Here is a 22,457-nt window from a genome sequence, read left to right as displayed (position 1 = left end):
AGTGTGATTTTTAGTAGTGACTAAATAAATAAATATTAAAAGTAAAAAAAAAACTTTTCCCATTTCCCCCTAAAGTAATGTAAAAACTAAAAAAAAAGTAAACAAAATTGGTATCGCTGCGTCCGTAAAAGTCTGAACTATTAGAATATAGCGTTATGTAATGCGCATGGTAAACGTCGTAAAAAAAATGTAAACCGCCAAAATCGCTGTTTTTTGGTCAACTTAACTCAAAAGATTTTTTTTATAAAAATTGATCAAAAAGTTCTCAAGCACTAAAAATTTTTACCAATAAAAACTACAGCTAGTCCCGCTAAAAATAAGCCCTCATACCACACAATCAGTGAAAAAATAAAAAAGTTATGGCTCTCAGAATGTGGCGACACAAAACATTTTTTTTTTAACAAAAAAGGTTATTAACAATAAAAGTAGTAAAATATAAAAAAAACTATATAAATTTGGTATCACTGTAATTGTATTGAGCCACAGAATAAAGATAAGTTGTCGTTTTTACCGCACATTAAAGCCGTAAAAACAAAAGCCAAAAATTGAGGAATCGCAGTTTTTCCAACTTCAGCCCGCAAATAATTTTTTTTCAGTTTCCTTGGACATTATATGGAACAATAAATGGTACCAGAAGAAACGACAACTCCTCCCGCGAAAAATAAGCCCACACAACACTCTATTGACGGAACAATAAAAAAGTTATGGCTCTTGGAATGTGGGGAGTGAAAAACTAAAATGAAAAATCAAAAAATGGCTTCGTCCCGAAGGGGTAAGGACACAACCAATTTTTTCGTTGTGATGTCTTGAATCTTTTCATTTTGCCTCACTTTTTTCTGACAGACATAACTTTTATTTTTCCATTTACATATAAATTCATATGTGCGCTTGTTTTTCTGCGGGACAAGTTTTATTATATAAACGCACCATATTGAGGTACATATATATTAAGTTCGAATTTCATAACAAAAAATTTATGAGGAAATGTATAAAAAAGCATTTACGTTGGGTAAAGTTTATGGGGATACAAAATATTTAACAGTTTTTTTTATATCCATAAAGCTATTTTTATTGAGAAAATGTGTTTATTCATTATTTTCTTTGACTGTCTATTTTTTTTAACAACTATATTTAACTTTTTTTATTCCACTAGGGGACTTTTACTAAGGAATTCCACTTTTAACAAATAAAGCATTGAAATACCTTCTGACCTCCTGTCGATGCTGTAGGCAGGGCTGGTTTTAGACAAAGTGTGGCCGTGGGGAAATTTAAAAGTGGGACCCCAAATACTGAATTATTGTATCAATAATGCAGTCAATTCAGAAGGCGATGTGCAGAGAACTGCATCGCTGATTTCTAGCACATCCGGGACTGTTACAAGGCCCAAAGCATATGATATGCCCCCCCCCCCTCTCACATAAAAAATATCTATATACAGTTATTAAATAATACCACTATACCAGATTAAATATTACCTCCATACTGTTACTGAACACAACTCATTATTATAAGACAAATACGACCAATAATAACACCATATAAGGTCCGAATAATACTGCCACGCCATAACCACATAGTGACTTAATAATACTCCCGTACTGTTACCTAATTAAAACCATTAGACAAAGACCAATATTACCACCTGTCACGTAGGGTTCGTGGACCCACTGGGCCGTACCGCCTTGGCGGTATGGCAGCTGGCCAACAGGGCGCAGGTCAGAGTCTATAGTTCATAAAGGGTACCTGTGGCAGCTCGGACAGTAGCAAGGCAGGCTTGGCAGGAACTAGGCAGCAAGTAGACGTCAGGCGTGGAGAAGCAGGACAGGCGTGGTATACAGCACAGTACGGCTACAGCTCAGCACAGCACTAGATCAGGATACAGGTTACAGGAACAGGGAACACGGGAGCAGAAAACACTAGGGGACCATTTGCAAGACGAACTTGGAATACGACAACAACCCTCAGGCATGGGAGCATGGGGCTGGGACCTTCTTATAGCCCAGGGTGCTGTGGGAGCAATTAGCTCAATCTCCAACATGCGTGCGCTCTGGCTTCTTAAGTCTGGACTGAGTTCGTGAGCGCACCCTGGTGGTCACTGAGGAGCAGGAAGGCCATATGTGCAGACATCTCTTGAGAGAAGGGTGTCAACTGGATGGAAGGAGTTCGTGGTCAGCGACCACGGACGTTACACCACCATATGGTGGTAGATTTACAAAGGAGCTTGCAGACGATATAAGTGATTACAGCCCATTTATATCCAGTGATTCACAGGGGATGTTTTCCCTGATTAGAGTCGTTCACTTTCCCTTTTTTTCTCCATCCGGCTGACACAACTGTGATGACTTATTCCAGCCACAACTCATCTCTGCAGAATTTGACACACAGACATGTTGGTGTCTCACTTTTATAGCACCCTCCCCACCTATACCCCATCCGCTAAACAAACTTGCAATCCACAGTGAATCCACAGTGCCTCAGATGGTAATAATGATCCCTTAATGCTTGACACAATAAAAGTGCCCCATCAGTAATCGTGTCCCGTCTGTGCCCTTGTAGATAGTGCCAATGTAGAAAGCGTCACACACAGCACCCCTTTGTAGATGGTGCCACACATCCCCACAAACAAATTAAAACAAAAATTTTGCTCACCTAGTCCTGTTCCCGCGATGGATGGAACTGCTCTACAGCAATGCAAAAACTGAAATCTGTGGCAAGTCCGCTGTGATATCTGCAACGTCTGAATTACCTGTCAAATATGCAAATGTTGCTGCAGATTCCTTGCGTAATTGCCCCGAATCTGCACCAACATTTGCAGCGGAAAAATTCTGCCATGTCTGAACATGGCTTTAACCCCTTAGTGACCAGCCCATTTTAGGCCCTAATAACCAAGCTATTTTATTCATTTTTCTATAGTCGCATTCAAAGAGCTATAACTTTTTTATTTTTTCGTCTACATAGCTGTATGAGGACTTGTTTTTTGCGGGATTAGTTGTACTTTTTAATAGCACCATTTTTGGGTACATATAATTTTTTTATTAACTTTTATTAACTTTTTTTGGGGGGATTATAAAAAAAACTGAAATTCCGCCATTGTTCTATGCGTTTTAAAATTGACGCCGTTCACTATGCGACGTAAATAACATGTTACCTTTATTCTATGGGTCGGTACGATTACGGCGATACCACATATGTAGAGGTTTTTTATGTTTTACGACTTTTGCACAATAAAAACACTTTTGAACTAAAATTATTTGTTTTTGCATCGTTGCTTTCCAAGAGCCGTAACTTTTTTATTTTTCCATCAATGTAGTGATTTTTTGGGCTTGTTTTCTGCGGGACGAGACGTAGTTTTGATTGGTACTGTTTTGGGGTGTATGTGACTTATTGATTCATTTTTATTATGACTTTTTTGGGGGGCAATGGAAAAAAATTGCAATTTCGCCATTGTTTTTTGCGGTTTTTTTTACGGTGTTCACCTTGCGGTTTAAATTACATATTAACTTTATTAATGGAATCATTACGGTCGCCACGATACCATATATGTGTACTTTTATTTTTTTTATACACTTTTACTAAATAAAACCACTTTTTATGGAAAAAAATGGTTTTATTTATTTTTTTACTATAACTTTTATTATTAATCTTTATTTCACATTTATTCTTTATTTCACTAGTCCCACTAGGGGACTTTACTGTGCGATCTTCAGATCGCTACTATAATGCTCTGGTATACTTCGTATACCAGAGCATTATTGCCTGTCAGTGTAAATCTGACAGGCAATCTGTTAGGACGTGCCTCCGGCGCGTCCTAACAGGCATATGTCCAGGGCAGACCTGGGGGCTTTTATCAAGCCCCCGGCTGCCATGACACCCCATCGGAGACCCGCGATTGCATTCGCGGGCCGCTGATGGGTGACAGATGGAGCGCACTCCCTCTGTAAACAAAGTTAAATGCCGCGGTCGCTATTGACGGCGGCATTTAACGGGTTAAACGGCCGCGATCGTAGTAAACTTCAGACAGCTGAGCCCCGGCTCCAGCCTGCACGGGAGACCCGTGCAGGACTTAGACTAGGCTCACGTGAAAAGGCGTCAGCCTAGCCTAAGGCCCCTTAGTGACCAACGTAAAAAGGCGTATTGGTGGTCACTAAGGGGTTAAGAAACTTTTTAAATGCTGTTTTGAATACTTTGAGGGGTGGAGTTTTTAAAAGGGGTGACTTATGGGGGTTTGTATTGTATAGGCCCCTCAAAGTCACTTCAGAACTGAACTGGTCCATGAAAAAATAGGCTTCTAAAAGTTTCTTGGAAATGTGAGAAATTGCTGATAAAGTTCTAAGCCTTGTAACATCCTAGAAAAAAAAAGGATGTTTAAAAACGATGCCAATCTAAAGTAGACATATTGGAAATTTTAATTGTCATCTATTTTGAATGGTATTACTATCTGTTTTACAAGCAGATACATTTAAATTTCTAAAAATGCAAATTTTTGCAATTTTTCCCTACATTTTGGTGATTTTCACAATTAAATAGTGAGTGTATCGACCAAATTTTACCACTAACTTAAAGTACAATCTGAAATTCCACTTCTTCTCCGCAACGTAATGAGCATGCTGCGGAGGGAAAAATTTGCACCGCAGCCTAATTTCTGCATAGTTATTTTCTGGAACGTCTGAACTAAGTTTCCTAAAAATGTATAGAAAGAAATGTAAAAAACGGCTGCTGCAGAATTCCACTGCGGACTGTCCACAGCGGAATTCAACAGCAATTCCGCCACGTCTGAATGTGCCCTAACCCTTTAGGCGTTTCACAAAGCAAAGAAGTGGTGAACTTTATAAATAATTTTTTTTTGCAGAAATTCGTATTTAATCAATTTTTTTCGGTAACACAGAAACACAACACAATATTTATTGCCCAGATTCTGCGGTTTTTAGAAATATCCCACATGTGCCCTAGTGTGCTAATCGACTAAAACAGAGGCCTCAGAAGCAAAAGAGCACCTATAGGATTTTGATTTTTATTAGAATATATTTTAGGCACCATGTCAGGTTTGAAGAGGCCTTGTAATGAGAAAACAATGGAAACGCCCCAAAAAAGTTTCAGACGCTACACCTCACAAGGAATTCATCTAGGGGTGTAGTGAGAATTTTGACATTTGAAAATAAAAAACTCCTTTTTCTTAAATAAGACGTAGCTTTAGCTGAACATTTTTTATTTTCTCAACAAATAAAGGAAAAAAAGAACCCCAACATTTGTAAAGCAACTTCTCTGGAGTACGGAAATACCCCAATATGTGGTCATAAACTGCTGTTTGGGCCCATGGCAGAGCTCAGAAGAGAAGAAGCGCCATTTGGCTCAGAAGAGAAGGAGCACCATGTTGCTTTTGCAAAGCCCCTAAGGTACCAGTACAGTGGAAACTACCCAAAAGCGGCTCCATTTATGAAACTACAACCCATGAGGAATTCATCTAGGGGTGTAGTGAGGATTTTGACACCACAGGTGTTTCATACATTTTATTAGAATTTGGCAGTGAAAATAAAACAAATTTTTTTTTCATTAAGACGTAACTTTAGCTAAAAAATTTACATTTTCTCAACAAATAATGGAAAAAAAAGAACCCCAACGTTTGTAAAGCAACTTCTCTGGTCATAAACTGCTGTTTGGGCACATGGCAGAGCACAAAAGAGAAGGAGCGCCATTTGGCTTTTGGAGCAAAGATTTTGCTGGATTGGTTTCTTGGCACCATGTCGCGTGTGCAAATTCCCTGTGGGACCAAAACAGTGGAGACTACCCAAAAGTGACCCCATGAGGAACTAGTCTAGGGGTGTAGTGAGCATTTTGACCCCACATGTGTTTCATATATTTTATTAGAATTGGGCAGAGAAAATAAAAACAAATGAAATAAATTAAAGGAGAAAAAGAATCCCAACATTTGCAAAGCAATTTCTCCCGAGTACGTCAATACCCCATATGTGCTCATAAACTACTGTTTGGGCACACAGTAGGGGTCAGAAGGTAAGGAGAGCCATTTTGGAGTGCAGATTTTGCTGGATTGGTTTCTTGGAGCTATGTCGCATTTGCAAAGACCCTGTGGGATCAAAACAGTGGAAACCCCCCAGAAGTGACCTCATTTTGGAAACTACACCCCTCAAGGTATTTACCAAGGGTTGTAGTGAACATGTTAACCCCCCAGGTGTTTTCCTGAAATTAGTGTGCACTCGATGTTGCAGAGTGAAAATTTGAATTTTTCCATAGATATGCCAATATATGGTGCCCAGATTGTGCCATCATAACAAGACAGCTCTCTAATTATTATGCTGTGTTTCCCAGTTTTAGAAACACCTTACATGTGGCCCTAATTTTTTGCCTGGACATTCAACCAGGCTCAGGAGTGAAAGAGTACCATGCAAAATTGAGGCTTAATTTTGCGATTTACAAAGTATTGGTTCACAATTGCAGAGGCTCTGATGTGAAATAAAAGAAGACACACCTGAGAAGTGGCCCCATTTTGAAAACTAAACCCCTCAAGGCATTTAGTAAGAGGAGTAGTGAGCATTTTCACCCCACAGGTCTTTTCCATAAATCAATGCGCTGCGGATGGTGCAAAGTAAAAGTTAAAATTATTCCATTTCAGTGGCAACTATGTTGTGCCCAAAATGTGCCACTGGAGACACACACACCAAAAATTGAGGGTTCTCCTGGGTGTGGCGATGCCATATATATGGAAGTAAACAGCTGTTTGGGCACACTGTAGAACTCAGAGGGGACGGAGCGCCATTTGTCTTTTGGAGCGTGTGTTTTGCGTGGTAGAAGTTTTGTTTCAGTATTGCTGGTGTTTTCAATTATAATGTGGGGGTACATGTAAGCTGGCAGAGTACATCAGGGGCATAGTCAGTTGGTATAATAGTGGAGTAAAAAAAACAATAAAATATTCCATAGATGTGTGTTATGCTGTGAAGCAATCCTTTATGCACAGGTCAGCGTCGCACTGATAAATGGTGTCCTTACTTATCCCCCTTTTGGTACACACTCTGCACCTTTGCAGTTTGGGGAATTTTGTTGGGAAAGTGTTGTCCAGGTATTATATGGGCACTCTCGCTTCCACTAGATATGTTTGGGCCCTACCCATTCTGGTTCCCTAATTTTAGGGTCTTGATAAGTCGCCTTTTGAAACAGAAGAAATGTTCCCCTCGGGCCTGCACTACTGCATATTTTTTTCTTTCCTAAATTATTGGATCCTTAACTCAGTACAAGGGCTGTTTTTTTGCGGGACGAGCTATAGTTATTATTGGTACCATTTTGGGGTGCATGCGACTTTTTGATCACTTTTTATCCTATTTTTTGGGAGGCAAAGAGACCAAAAAACATAAATTCTGGTAGAGTTTTTTTAGTTTTTTTTAAACAGCGTTCACCATGCGTTATAAATGACATGTTAATTTTACTCTGTGGGTCAGTACGATTCCGACGATGCCAAATTTATCGCACTTTTTAATGTTTTACAACTTTTTGCACAATAAAATTACTTTGTAAAAACAACGTATTTTTTCTATCGCCATGTTGTGAGAACCATCATTTTTTAAATTTTTTCGTTGACGGAGCTGTATGAGGGCTTGTTTTTTGCGAGACAAGCTTTTTTAGTTGACGGAGCTGTATGAGGGCTTGTTTTTACGAGACAAGCTATAGTTTTTATAGGTACCATTTTTGGATACATACGACTTTTTGATCACTTTTTATTCCAATTTTTGTAGGACAAAGTGACCAAAAAACAGAAATTCTGGCATGCTTTTTACGTTTTTTTTTTACACCATTCACTGCGTGGAATAAACCACATAATATTTTTATAGTTCAGGCCGTTACAGACTCATTGATACCAAATATGTATGGTTTATTTGTTTTTTTCAATAATAAAGGACTTGATAAGGGAAAAAGGGCGATTGTGTTTTATTTTATTACTTTAAACTTTTATTATCAATTTTACAACTTTTTTTTCACATTTTTTTTACACTTTGTTTTAGTCCCACTAAGGGACTTGAAGGTCCGACTGTCTAATTTATTTTCTAATACTAATGTATTACATCTGTCAGTTGTTCACTGGCAGCAAGACGATTAGGTCTCCTGTTGCCATAGCAGCTGTCGGCAGCCCTGTGGTCGCATGCAGGGCTGCCAACTTCCTACCAACCGCTAAGATGCAGCAGACCGGGAGGCCATTATTAGGCCTCCGGTTGCCATTGCAGCCACCGCCACCCTGGCAATTTCGTTGCTGGGGTGGTGATGAACTGCAAACACCTTAAATGCAGCAATCGCTTTTGACCTCTGCATTTAAGGGGTTAATGGCGGGGATCGGAGCTTCGGTCCCCGCCATTACAGCAGGGTGTCAGCTGAAACATACAGCTGACACCCGGGTATAATGGCACGGACTCAGCTTCTGAGCCCGTGTCATCCATTTGTCGTAAGTATATGATAAATTGCGGGAAGCACTAGCTTTCCATGACGTATACTTGTGACAAATATCGGGAATGGGTTAAATTTGTGTCCATTTTCTTTTTTGGTGTCAAATAAAATGTTGTAGTTTTGATATACTTCTGGATGTGCATATCGATAGTTTTGCAGTACTGTTTTCTGGTAGCTACATCCACAGAAGATCTGTGGTTAGTTCTCCAAGATGTTTAGAACAACCTCCATGCCGAGTTCCTTCAAAAACTGTGTGCAAGTGTACCTAGAAGAATTGATGCTGTTTTGAAGGCAAAGGATGGTCACACCAAATATTGATTTGATTTAGATTTCTATTCTGTTCATTCACTTTGCATTTTGTTAATTGTTTAAAAAAAAACTATTACTACTTCTATTTTTGAAAGCATTCTTACTTTGAAGCATTTTTCCACAATTGCCTAAAACTTTTGCACAGTACAGTATATTAGGCAGACCAGAGAATTCCCTGACCTCATTATATGCATGTTAGTGCCCCATGTTCTTCATTTTCCCACACATTTTTAAATGATAAAAAAAAACAATAATTAACAGGTTCCCAGCGTATTCTGCAGTAATGCCCAGGTCTCGTTATGAGACAATAATGAGGTTCATCCACGACAACGAGACAATAATGAGGTTCCTTCAACGACAACGCACAGGCCCCCCCAAGTACCGATGCAAACCGAGGATCGGTTGTTCAAAATAAGACCACTGATAAATTCCCTCAATAATTTATTCCTGCAATTCTACACCCCTGAGCAGAATGTAAGCGTGGACGAATCCCTCCTCAACTTCCATGGAAGACTTAGCTTTCGCCAATATCTACCTTCCAAAAGGGCAAGATATGGCGTTAAGCTTTATAAACGCGAAAGCGGGTCAGGATATACTACCGCCTTCAGAATTTATGAAGGGCGGGACCGCTCAATAAATGTTCCTGGATGCCCCCCTGATCTTTCCACCAGCAGTAAGATCGTGTGGGAGATAATGCAGCCTCTGCTTCACAAGGGGTACCACCTGTACTGTGATAATTTTTATTCCAGTGTGCCCCTGTTTAGGCATTTGCATGCTGCAAGGACTGGGGCATGTGGTACAATGCGCAAAAACCGAATTGGTTTTCCGCAGCAATTAGTGGGGAAGCGCATGGTAAAGGGGAACACCTGTGCTTATGCATCTGAGGAATTGCTGGCGGTCAAGTACAGGGATCGCAAAGACGTGTATCTATTAAGCACAATACAATAGTGGCAGTGAGGGAAAGGGGGGCAACATCGGACAAGCACAAACCAGTGAGCGTGTCCGAATATAACAAGTACATGGGGGGGGGGGTGGATTTAAGCGACCAGGTTTTACAGCCCTATTTAGTGAAGCGAAAAACAAAAACCTGGTACAAAAAAGTGGCCATTTATTTGTTACAGGTGGCAATCCACAATTCATTTGTGCTCTACAAAAAAAACAGAGGCAGAGACACATACCTGGATTTCCAGGAGAAAATTATTGAAGGCCTCATTTTTGAAGTTCAGGATACCAGAGAATGCCCCCAGTCTGAGGATGTCACGCGACTGACTGAAAGACACGTCATCAGTCGGATTCCCCCAACACCAACAAGAAGCAACCCCCAGAAAAAGTGCCGCGTCTGCAGAAAAGACGGGCACCGCAAAGATTCACAATATTTCTGTCCATCATGTCCCTCACAACCAGGCCTGTGCATTGAGCCATGTTTTAAAAAATACCACACTGTTCTGCATTATTAGATTTTAGTTAATTAGTTGAAAATATATTTGCCCTAGATTACATTTTTATTTTTCCCCTGATTTTACTCCAAGGGTGAGGGAGGGAATGGGTGGGGGTGAATGTCATGTTTGCATGTTTTCTAAAGTTCATCTGCTGGAGAGCCCCATTTGCATAAACCTGCAATTTCTTATTTTAGAAAATCCCAAAAAATAAATTCCCATTATACCCCTAGATGAATATTTTGGGATCTCTGCTTTAAGAGCAGATATTTTGGAAGTGCTATAGAAACTCTGTTGAGTTTTGTAAAACCAGCTTTGAAAAAAGGCGATTTGTGAAATAATCTTCTTCTATCGTCCGCCCTCCTACATCTCTATGTGATAATAAGGCCCACATATTTGGTATCCCCATGCACAGGAGAAGTGGCAGAATGTGAAAGGAGATTAATTTTGTCCGTGGTCTAAACTGTGTGTGAAAAATTGTAGCATAAACTGGTGCATTTGCTAAAAAATTTCTAATTTTATTTTGTTCCATCTTATTCAAGAAACTTTCAGAAGAAAACTGGACTGTCTAAAAATATGATAAACCCTTTGAAGAAACCCTTGTGGGGTCTACTTGTGTGAATTAAGTAATTTATGGGGTGATTCTAATCTTTCAGCAGCATTAAGTCCCCCAGAAAACCGTATGCTGCTATAAAGTCAAGTGCAGAATTCCTTGACCGAAAAGGCCAAAAAGCCTCCTTTTATGCCAAGCCCTGGCACATGCCCGTGAATAAAGCACACATATTTGGTATCCCCATGCACGGGAGAAGTGGAAGAATGTGAAATTGGATGAATTTTGTCCGTGGTCCATTCTATGTGTGAAAAATGCTAGCATAAACTGACGCATTTGCTAAAAAAAAGCTGATTTTATTTTGTTCCATCTTATTCAAGAAACTTTCAGAAGAAAACTGGACTTGCTAAAAATATGATAAACCTCTTGAAGCAAACCTTGTGGGGTCTTCTTGTGTGAATGAAGTCATTTATGGGGTGTTTCTAATGTTTCAGCAGCATTACGCCCCCAAGAAAACAGTATGTTGCTATAAAATCAAATGCAAAATTCCTGGACCGAAAAGGCCAAAAAGCCTCCTTTTATGCCAAGCCCTGGCACATGCCCGCACAGTGAATAAGGCACATATATTTGGTATCCCCATGCACGGGAGAAGTGGAATAATGTGAAAAGAGATTAATTTTGTCCGTGGTCCATACTGTGTGTGAATAATGCTGGCATAAACTGACACAATTGCTAAATTCTTGCATTTTTGTCCAATTTTGCCCACTTTAGAGAAAAAAATAAAAATTATAAATACTGACAAATGCCACTAAAACAAAGCCCTATCTGTCCTTTAAAAAGAGTGTAAAATTCAAAGATGAACTTTATTCACCTGCAGAGTTATAGTCATCTAAAGAAGCGCATAGCAAAATTGTGAAATTTGCTCTGGTCATTTAGCTGTAAAACAGCCTAGTCCTTAACCGGTTAAAATTAATTAATACCATTCACACAACGCACTTACCTGAAGTGACGGCAGTCAGTTTCCTCTCTTCAGTTTATCTGACTCCTCAATGCGCAATTGACTCTATGAAATGAGGGGACCAAATCAGCATGACTGGGGAGTTGGCCTAAGGCCTTATTCACACGAACATGTCCGTTAGGCAGCGTTTCCCCTGCATTGCCGTTCCGTGTGGCATCTGTGTACGGTGCGCTTCTGCATTTTTTACGCGCGTATGTCATCCGTATCTCACACGTTTTTTACGTCAGCAAAAACAACTGAAGGAGGTGTTTTTTTTTCTCATCATTTCTTTAGCAACTGTTGGGTGAATAACGGACAGCACACGGATGTGCGTCCGTGTGCTGTCCATGATTTTCACGCACCCATTGAATTCAATGGGTGCGTGATGCGCAAAAAACTTACAAGTATAGGAAATGCAGCGAGTTTCACGCAGCGGACACACGCTGGGTGAAAAACACTGAATTTCTGAATGGCCCCATTGAATTGCATAGGTCCTTTTGACATCCGTTTTTTTAACTCGCGTAGCACGGACATGGAATACGCTCGTGTGAATAAGGACTTAAAGTGTAACTAAGCATTTAAAAAACCTTTGACATGTCAAAAGTTTTTATTGTCTGAGCACTGAGACCCTGACCGATTGCTTTAACAAAGCAGCAGAAGCGCTTACTTGAGCGCTGTGGCTCTTTGTGACTAATCGGCTTTCCTCGGTAAGTCCAGCGAGTGGTGTACAAACTCAATAGAAAGTATTTGAGTCTGTTCAACGTTTGGTCGTCTCTCCGAGGAAAGCCGATCAGAAACGAAGCGGCACAGTGCTTACCCGAGTGCTTCTACGGATTAGTTTTACCGATCGTTGGGGGTCTCAGTGTTTGGACCCCCACGATAAAAACTTCTTACATGTCACTATTACATGTTAAAAGTTTATAAAAGTTTAGTTACTGCACACTTTAACCGCTTACGGACATTCGACGTATGCCTACGTCATAGCCAGATAGGAGAAGTATGGAGCTGGCTCACGGGCTGAGCCCACTCCATACAATGCGGGTGTCGGCTGTATGTTACAGCCGACACTTCACAGTAACGAGCGGGATCACACTCGGGCGCGATCCCGCTTGTGTAACCCGGGGATCCCCTCTAACAGCTCATCGGCCACCCCGGTGCTGATGGTTACTATGGCAGCCTGTGGCCCCTAGGTCTGCCATCTTTGTGCCCCTAATAAACATTGCCTCTGGCTAATAGACGCCTGTCAGAAAGACGATATACTGCAATACATTAGTATTGCAGTATATAGTGCAAGCAAACTCTAGGGGCACTAAAAAAAATAAAAAAATAAAAAAATAATACATATACTTAAAGTTAAAAAAAAAACTTTTACCATTTTACCCTAAAGCATTAAAAAACCATAAATAAATAAATAAATAAACATAATTGGTATCATCGCGTTCGTAAAACTCTGAACTATTACAATATATCATTATTTAACCTGCACGGTGTACGCCGTAATTAAAAAAAAGAAAAATAAAAACTGCCAGAATCGCTGTTTTTTGGTCCCCTCATCTCCCACAAAAATAAAAAGTGATCAAAACCTCACATTTACCCCAAAATAGTACCATTAAAAATTACAAAAATAGAAAAAATATACAAGGGTTCGCTCACCGCGTTTCCACTGCGTTAATCCATACGTTCCATATGTTTATCCAGACCACGATGTAAATGATGATGGTGCTCGAAGATATCCCAAGAGAAATCCTGAGTCGACAGCAGGTATATAAGGCAATGAAAGGAGGAAAATGTTATATCCAGCACTCTTGTAAAAAAAATATAAGTTTATATATATAAATTCGGTCATTTTAAAAACAGAACAATTAAAATAATCATCCCGGGACCTCACTTACGCGTTTCAAAGCTCTAGGGTTCTTAATCACAGCTATGATTAAGAACCCTAGAGGTTTGAAATGCGTAAGCGTGGTCCCGGGATTATCATTTTAATCGTTCCGTTTTTAAAATGACCGAATAAAACGTATATTTTTTTACGAGAGTGCTGGATATACCGCTTTCCTCCTTTCATTGTATTAAAAACTACAGCTTATACCACAAAAACTAATGCATTCATGCCGCTTAATCAACGGAAATATAAAAAGTTATGGCTCTCAGAATTTAGCAACATAAAATACATTTTATTTTTCAGTTAGTTTTTTCCTTGCAAAATATAGAACAAACACTATATATTTGGTATCGCCATAATCGTATTGACCTGCAGAATAAAGTTAACATGTAATATTAATTGCACAGTGGATTCCGTAAAAACGAAGCGCAAAAAACAATAGAAGAATTGCTGTTTTTTTCATTTTCTATCCCACAAATATTTCCTGTTTCCTAGTACATTATATGGTACAATTAATGGAGCCATGAAAGGCTACAACTCGTCTGGCAAAAATCAAGCCCTCATAGGACTATATCGACAGAAAAATACAAAAGTTATGACTATTGGAATGTAGGGAGGAAACAATGAATTTGAAAATCTGAAAAATGGCTGCAGCAGGAAGAAGTTGAAGAGCACCTGCTCTGTCATTGTCAACATCACAGCACTGACACCAGGTGCTGCATTGAGCACCCAGGGCAGATTGGGATTTTAAAGGCTATGAACACTTTTGAAAATATAATTTTTTTTTGTGTTTGGTGCAACTTTATAATTGCTTTTTATTAAAAATAATTTGAAATTTTAGATCCTGGATACACAGCCGCTGTATCCTGCGCTGAAACCTGTATCCGTCAGGTCAGCGGCACTGATGGGTTCAGTGACAGTGGGTCCTGCATGTCTTATCTGGTCCTGGAGTCTTGTTCACACTTATTTATTTTAAAGGCAATGGAAACCTTTTGAATACTTTTTTTTTTTTTTTTTTTGCTAAAACAATGTATCTTATTGTTTAGAGCAACTTTGTAATTTGTTTTTATTAAAGATATTATTTCACTTTTAATATACCGCTTCTACGTATCCTGTGTACATAGAAGCTGCATCTTGCACTGAAACCAGAATCCGTCAGATCAGCAGGATTGTCGGCTTCGGTGACAGCAGGTCCTGTATGTCTCTGACACACAGGATCGAGCTGTAAGGGTATGTGCACACACACTAATTACGTCCGTAATTGACGGACGTATTTCGGCCGCAAGTCCCGGACCGAACACAGTGCAGGGAGCCGGGCTCCTAGCATCATACTTATGTACGATGCTAGGAGTCTCTGCCTCGCTGCAGGACAACTGTCCCGTACTGTAATCATGTTTTCAGTACGTGACAGTGGTCCTGCAGCGAGGCAGGGACTCCTAGCATCGTACATAAGTATGATGCTAGGAGCCCGGCTCCCTGCACTGTGTTCGGTCCGGGACTTGCGGCCGAAATACGTCCGTCAATTACGGACGTAATTAGTGTGTGTGCACATACCCTTATCGATCACATAACTTAGATGTGATTGATAACAGGTGGATCCTGCGTGTCATAGACACGCAGGACCCACTATCACTAAACTGGTCGGTCCCGCTGACTTGACGAATTCAGGTCTCAGCGCAAGATACAGCTGCTTTGTATCCTGCTTTGTGGGAACCCCAGCATCAGAAATCCAATGCAGAGCATGTGACTGCAACCTTATCACCCTATTACACTATTCACTGCAAGCTACCCACACTAATATAATGTACTTCCCTGCCATCTAAACCCTCCATTTCGCAGCACTGCAAACCCCCAAGTCCTATAAACAGCATTTTACTATGACTCCAATAAATAGAATTTACATTCATCCCACCATTCCAACACAGCACTCAAATTCACTGTATTTCCCTACAACCTACGCAACACTGGAAAAATTACTCACCAAGCCATCACCATGGGAGCCGGCTGGTGCCTTGAAGAGGAGGAGGAAAATGAAAGGCACAGCAAAAGAGGAAGTTGGCGTCAACTTTGAGGCTAGCACAGAACGTCTTAACGCTAGCCAGCATCATGATCTTGTATGCACTGTGGTTACTGTACACAATGATTTGACGCTGGCTAGTTTTAGGACCATGTGTGCTGGGGCGAGCGGCCAGTTATGCCTTGCAACATATTTTAAATATAATATAATTATAGAATATAAATGCGCCGGGCGTACCACTGGGGACAGGCCGGAAGGCACATGTCCCCGGACCACAATCTCATAGCTGCCAACAGTCCCGAATTTGCTGGGACTGTCCCGAATTTACAGAGACAGTCCCAGCAAATTACTGTCTCAGGACGTGTCCGAGCAACTGCCACATTCTAATCTATTGTATCTGTGTCCTCAGGACGCAGATACAATTGAATACTATGTCAGAGCAGGAAACTATCCGCTTCCTGCTCTGCCATTTACTCCTCCTGGAGCGGAATTCCCGGCCAGAGCATCGGCAACGCTCTGGCCAGAGATTCTGGCGCTCCAGGAGGTGTCGCTGTCTTCACTGTCCATAAATGGAAAGTGACGTTGTCAGGGGTTTCCTCTATTAGCGGAATCCCTGGCCAGAGTTTCGGAAACCCCTGACGACGTCACTGTCCATATATGGACAGTGAAGTCAGGGGCTCCTCAAGTAGTGAAAGAATTCCTGGCCAGAGCATTGCCGACATTCTGGCTGGGGATTCCGCTCGTAGAGGGAACCCCTGACGATGTCACTGTCCATTTATGGACAGGTGAAGTCAAGGGCTCCTCCTGGGATTCTGCTACTGGAGGAGCCCTTCAAGGGCTCCTCCAAGTGAGGAATCCCCGACCAGATCATCGGCAACGCTCTGGCTGGGGATTCCCCTCCTAGAGGGAGCCACAATGGCTCTATCTACAGGGGCAAGGGCACCATCTACAGGGGCGGGGTGTGCGGCACCATCTACTGGGAGAAGAGTGTGTGGCACCAGCTACAGGGGGGCTGTGTGGCGCCAGCTACAGAGGGGGCTGTGTGGCACCAGCTTCAGGGAGGGCTGTGTGGCACCAGCTCCAGGGAGGGCTGTGTGGCACCAGTTACAGAGGGGCTGTGTGGCACCAGCTACAGAGGGGGCTGTGTGGCACCAGTTACAGAGGGGGCTGTATGGCACTAGCTACAGGGGGCACTGTGGCACTATTTATAGAGGGAACTGTGGCACTATCTAAAGAGGGATGTGTGGCACTCTCTACAGAGGGTAATGTGGCACAATCTACAGGGGGGCCATGTGGCATTATCTACATGAAGCAGTGCATGGCACTATCTACCAGGGGCAGTGTCGTGCACCATCTACAAGGGCCCCTATCTATGCTGGTTTTTACACTGCCAGTGGTGGTCAGCACATATCGCCAAGCCCTAGTGATATAGTGAGACATCACATGCCTGTAAACGGATAACCAGAGAGAGTAGTTATCAGCCAAACTAGTACATAAATTTTTGTCCGTTTATTTGTATACAGAAATTCTGGGAAGAAAGCCATGCCCCACTAGCCACACCCACCAGATAAGCCACGCCCATAAGACACACCCACCAAAGACGCCACACCCTGTCGTGTGTCCCTGGAACAGCCCCCCTCCCTGGGAGTGCCAAACAGCCCCCCACCCTGGTAGTGCCACACAGCCCTTCCTCCCAGGTAGTGCCACACAGCCCCCCTCACAGGTAGTGCCACACAGCCCTCCTCCCAGGTAGTGCCACATAGCACCTCTCCCTGGTAGTGCTACACAGCCACCCTCCCTGGTAGTGCCACACAGCCCCCCTCCCTGATAGTGCCACACATCCCCCCTCCCTGGTAGTGCCACACAACCCTCTCCCTGTAGGTAGTGCCTTTGTGGCTCCCCCTAGGAGTGGAATCCTAACCAGAGCATTGCTGACGCTTTAACCGGGGATTTCACTTCAGGAGCCCCTGACGTCACTGTCCATATATGGACAGTGATGTCAGGGGCAACCCCAGAGTCATAGTCCTGGGCAAAGCGCTACTAGTGATGTGCCTGGGACTCCTGCTCTGCTCCTGACATCACTGTTCATATATAGATAGTGATGTACGGAGCAGAGCTGAAGTCCCCGGTAGAGCCCTAGTAAAGTCTCTGCTCCAGTACTCCGGCTCTGGGGAAGCCCCTGACATCAATGTCCATATATGGATAGTGATGTCAGGGGCAATCCCAGAGTCAAAGTCCCAGGCAGAGCACTACTAGCACTCTGCCTGGGACACTGCTCTGCTCCTGACATCACTGTCCATATATGGCAAGAGTAGACCCGCTTCTAGAACTCTGCCTGGGCCTCCTTCTCTCCTGCTGGCATCACTGTCCATATATGGACAGTGATTTCAGGGGCTTCCCCAGAGCGGAGTCCCGGGCAGAGCGCTAGCATAGGCTCTGCTCCAGGACTCTGTGGAATCCCCTGACATCGCTGTCCATGAATGGACACATGATGTCTGGGGCATCCCCAGAGCCCGAGTCCCCGGCAGAGCGCTAGTATAGGCTCTGCTCAGGGACTCTGTGGAATTCCTTGACATCGCTGTACATATATGGACACGCGATGTCTGGGTGTAACGTCTATGGCCACAGTCCGTAGTTCTGACTTAAACCTCGACGGCCGTGGCTATGGACGTCTTACCTGCATGCATCGTCGTCCCCCTGTGAGGCGAGGGCACTCACTTCCGGACATCGAGACTATCTCCGGCGGGCGCGGACGCCCGCGCGTACACGGTCTTAAAGGACAGTGCGCGCATTTTGCAGGAAGTCTGCAATCTAGCCCAGGATGCCCTGGGCTATAAAAACGCCCTGCCCTCTTGCTCTTTGCCAGAGCGTTGTTTTTTACCCGTAGTTTGTCGTGCTAATGGTCTCCCAGTGTCTTTCAGTTTCCCAGTGTACCTTGTTCCTGTATCCCGTATCCTGTTTCTGTGTTACCCAGTTCTAGTGCCGTGCTGTGCTGTTGCCGTGCTGTGCTACAGTCTACGCTTGATTTGCTACGCCTCACCTGATGTCTTCCCGCCGCCTGGTCCGGGACGTGCCTGCCTCGCTACTGTCTACATTGCGTCAGGTATCCTCGCTGAACTATTGAACTCTGTACTTACCTGTTTGGCCAGCTGCCATCCCACTACGCGGTACGGCCCAGTGGGTCCACACTTCGCTCTGTGACACTGGGGCTTCCCCAGAGCGGAGTCCCGGGCAGAGCGCTAGCATAGGCTCTGCTCCGGAACTCTGTGGAATCCCCTGATATTGCTGTCCATGATTGGATGCGCGATGTCTGGAGCTTCCCCAGAGCCTGAGTCCCGGGCAGAGCGCTAGTATATGCTCTGCTTCGGGACTCTGTGGAATCCCCTGACGTCGCTGTCCACATATGGACAACGATGTCTAGGGCTTCCCCAGAGCTGGACAGTGATGTCAGGAGCACAGCTGGAGTCCCAGTAGGAGCGCTAGTAGCGCTCTGCCTGGGACTCCAGCTCTGGGGTTGCCGCTGACATCTCTGTCCATATATGAACAGTGACGTCAGGAGGAAAGCTGGAATCCCAGGCAGGGTGCTAGAAGCGGCTCTGCTCTGGGACTACAGCTCTGGGCAAGCCCCTGACATCACTGTCCATATATGGACACGGATGTCAGTGGATTCCCCAGAGTTCCGGAGCAGATCCTATACTAATGCTCCGCTCTCAGACCCTGGCTCTGGGGTTGCCCCTGACATCACATTCCAGTCCAGGATGATCCCCTTACGTCACTGTGTATGAACAGTGACATCAGTGGCTCCTCCAGCAGAGGAATCCCTGGCCAAAGCGTCGGCAACGCTCTGGCTGGGGATTCTACTCCTAGGTGGAGCCCCAATGGAGCTATCTACTGGGGGTGTCTGTGGCACTATTTACAAGGGATGTGTGTGGCATTATCTGCAGGGGGCACCGTGGCAGCATTGACAGAGGGCACTGTGGCAGCATCGACAGAGGGCACTGTGGCAGCATCGACAGAAGGCATTGTGGCAGCATCGACAGAGGGCACTGTGGCAGCATCGACATAGGGCACTGTGGCAGCATCGACAGAGGGCACTGTGGCAGCATCTACAAAGGGCACAGTGGCATTATCTACAGAGGCACTGTGGCATTATCTACAGAGGTCGCTGTGGCATTATCTACAGAGGGCACTGTGGCAGTATCTACAGAGCGCACTGTGGCATTATCTGCAGAGGGCACTGTGGCAGTATCTACAGAGGGCACTCTGACAGTATCTATAGAGGGCAATGTGGCAGTATCTATAGAGGGCTCTGTGGCACGATCTAAAAAGGGGCTGCCTAATCTTGACATTTGTGTGTCTGCCAAACGCAGCCAACTGAGCCGCCGGACTGCATTTAGCGACACTTAAACTGTAAAACTGGATTGTTGAAATAAGCACGTGAAGAAATCTCACAAATTTCCGTTAAGTTTAAACCTAGCGCTATTATTATAGTAATGTAGTATTCTTATAGTAATGTAATATTATTAGAGTAATGTAGTATTATTATAGCAATGTAGTATTATAGCAATGTAGTAGTGTTATTATAGTAATGTAATATTGTTATAGTAATGTGGCATTGTTATAGTGATGTAGTATTACAGTAATGTAGTATTATTACAGTAATGTAATATTGTTATAGTAGTGCAATATTGTTATGGTAATGTAGTATTATAATAGTAATGTAGTGTTATAGTAATGTAGTATTATTATAATAATGTAGTATTGTTATAGTAATGTAGCATTATTATAGTACTGCAGTATTTTAGTAATGTAGTATTGTTATAGTAATGTAGTATTATAGTAATGTAGTATTATTCTAGTAGTTCAAATAATTAATTGATTAACAATAATTTTGTAATGTATCAAATTTGAAAGTAATGCGGCCCGTCAACTTCACATTTTTTCTATATGTGGCCCACTTACCCGGCCAAGTTTGAGACCCCTGCTCTAGATAGTCTGCTGAAACACTGGGAGGAATGCCTCAATTTTTCAATATTGAGAGCATCCATTACCTTAGATAATTTAGAGTAAATGGTGTCTGAATTCTTCTAGGAGGAATGTCTCCAGTTGCACTCAAATGAACCGACAACTATTAGTATAGCTTTTTCCATATCTTGATTATATAATGACTACCTCTCGCCATTGAAATGGACTGTTATTCCTCCCAATTTGGAGTACTAACTTGATTAGCAGATTCAAAATATAAAATTCATATTTTCAAAAATAAGGCAGTCCATGGATTAATTTTTAACTCCCCTTTATATGTCCTTGATAGAGTTTAGTTATAATTATTTTAATGTATATGAATAAAGATTGATAATCAATTCTCCTGTTTAATATAGGAATAATTGCACAGTTAGTGGGAGTAGATCCTTTGGATTGTCTGAGTACAATACTCGTGTTTCAATGAACCAATCATCACAACATCTGGTGGCAGGTAGTTTCAAAATCTCACTGTCCTTATAGTAAACAATCCCTGTCTATAATTATGGTGAAACCATCTTTCTAAATGAACAGAATGTCACCTTGTCATAATTACAGGCTTAGGTGTAAAAGGATTATTAGAAAGAGCTCTGTACTGTCCATTAATATATCTGTACATTGTAATTAGATTGCCCCTATGCCGTCTTTTTTCTAAACTGAATAACCCCAAGTTTAATAAAGTTTATTGGTACAGCAATCCACCCATTCCATTAATTACCTTGGTCACGTTGTGTCTTATACACAGGTGCCCAAAATTGTACACAATATTCCATGTGTGGTCTGACTAGTGATTTATATATCAAAACACCTACTAAGATAGATGGGCAAATACACGCATATAGCAACTCAAATGAACTGTGTGATTTACGAATATGAACACCTATATAAGAAATCACGCATGAACCATTATTAGCGAAAAATAGACAATATTGTATTGAAAGACAAAATCTTTAAAAACAAGTACATTGGCAGTAGCATTACCCATAGATAAAGGATCCCCACATAGGTCGGGTCCCACAACCTCTATAGTAAAGTGCAAATAGTGCATGCAAAGATTGGTACATAAGTAATACGATGAATATAGATATAAACCATCCAAAGCAATGTAATATAAAAAAACAGACAGTAGAACGGTACAATTAAAATACAATTAAGGAGGCATACAGACCAGAACTATGGGGGGGGGGGAACAACCCCAACACGTGTCTCGCACGTAGCTTCTTCCGGGGGCTCTACATTCCGTGGGTATAGCCCCAGGCTAACATCCAAGACAATGACTGAATATTTTAATAGCACTACTCCTGACATGGAGGAGCCTACTATAATAATAAAATAAACCCCAAAGAATTTACCTTATTTTGGAAACTACACCCCTTGAATGTAGTGAGCCTTTTGAGCCCAAAGTGAAAATTGCAATATTTCCACACATTGTGATCAATATGTTGTGCCCAGCTTGAGCCTCAAGAGACACAAACCACATAAATTGTTTAGCAGATTCACCCAGATACAGAAATGCCATTTATGTGGATCTAAGCTGTTTGGGCACACTATAGGGCTCAGAAAGGAAGAACCAGCTTCTGGAGCATGAATTTTGCTGGATTGGTTTTGGGTGTCATATCGCTTTTGTAGAGCCTCCCTGTACCGTGGAATCCCCCCCCCCCCAGAAAGTACCACATATTGGAAGCAATCCCCCCTTTAGGCCAGTGTTTATCAAACTGGGGGTCATGTGAAGCCAGGCCCCAGGCCAACTGAATTTATAGGGCCCAGGGCTGACTCCCCAGCGGTGGCATGTCCTGGTT

General features: G+C 42.5%; 1 protein-coding gene across 1 annotated transcript in view; it reads right to left on the bottom strand.

The window, feature by feature from the left end:
* The window catches only part of SHISA8 (shisa family member 8), a 361,466-nt gene that overhangs the window by 164,558 nt on the left and 174,451 nt on the right, over nt 1-22,457 (bottom strand). The gene's annotated exons all lie outside the window — the stretch shown is intronic.

Source organism: Rhinoderma darwinii, chromosome 7, assembly GCF_050947455.1.
Source record: "Rhinoderma darwinii isolate aRhiDar2 chromosome 7, aRhiDar2.hap1, whole genome shotgun sequence".
NCBI lineage: Eukaryota > Metazoa > Chordata > Amphibia > Anura > Rhinodermatidae > Rhinoderma > Rhinoderma darwinii.
Note: the sequence above shows the minus strand (reverse complement) of the source record. Positions and strands in the feature narration are given on the sequence as shown.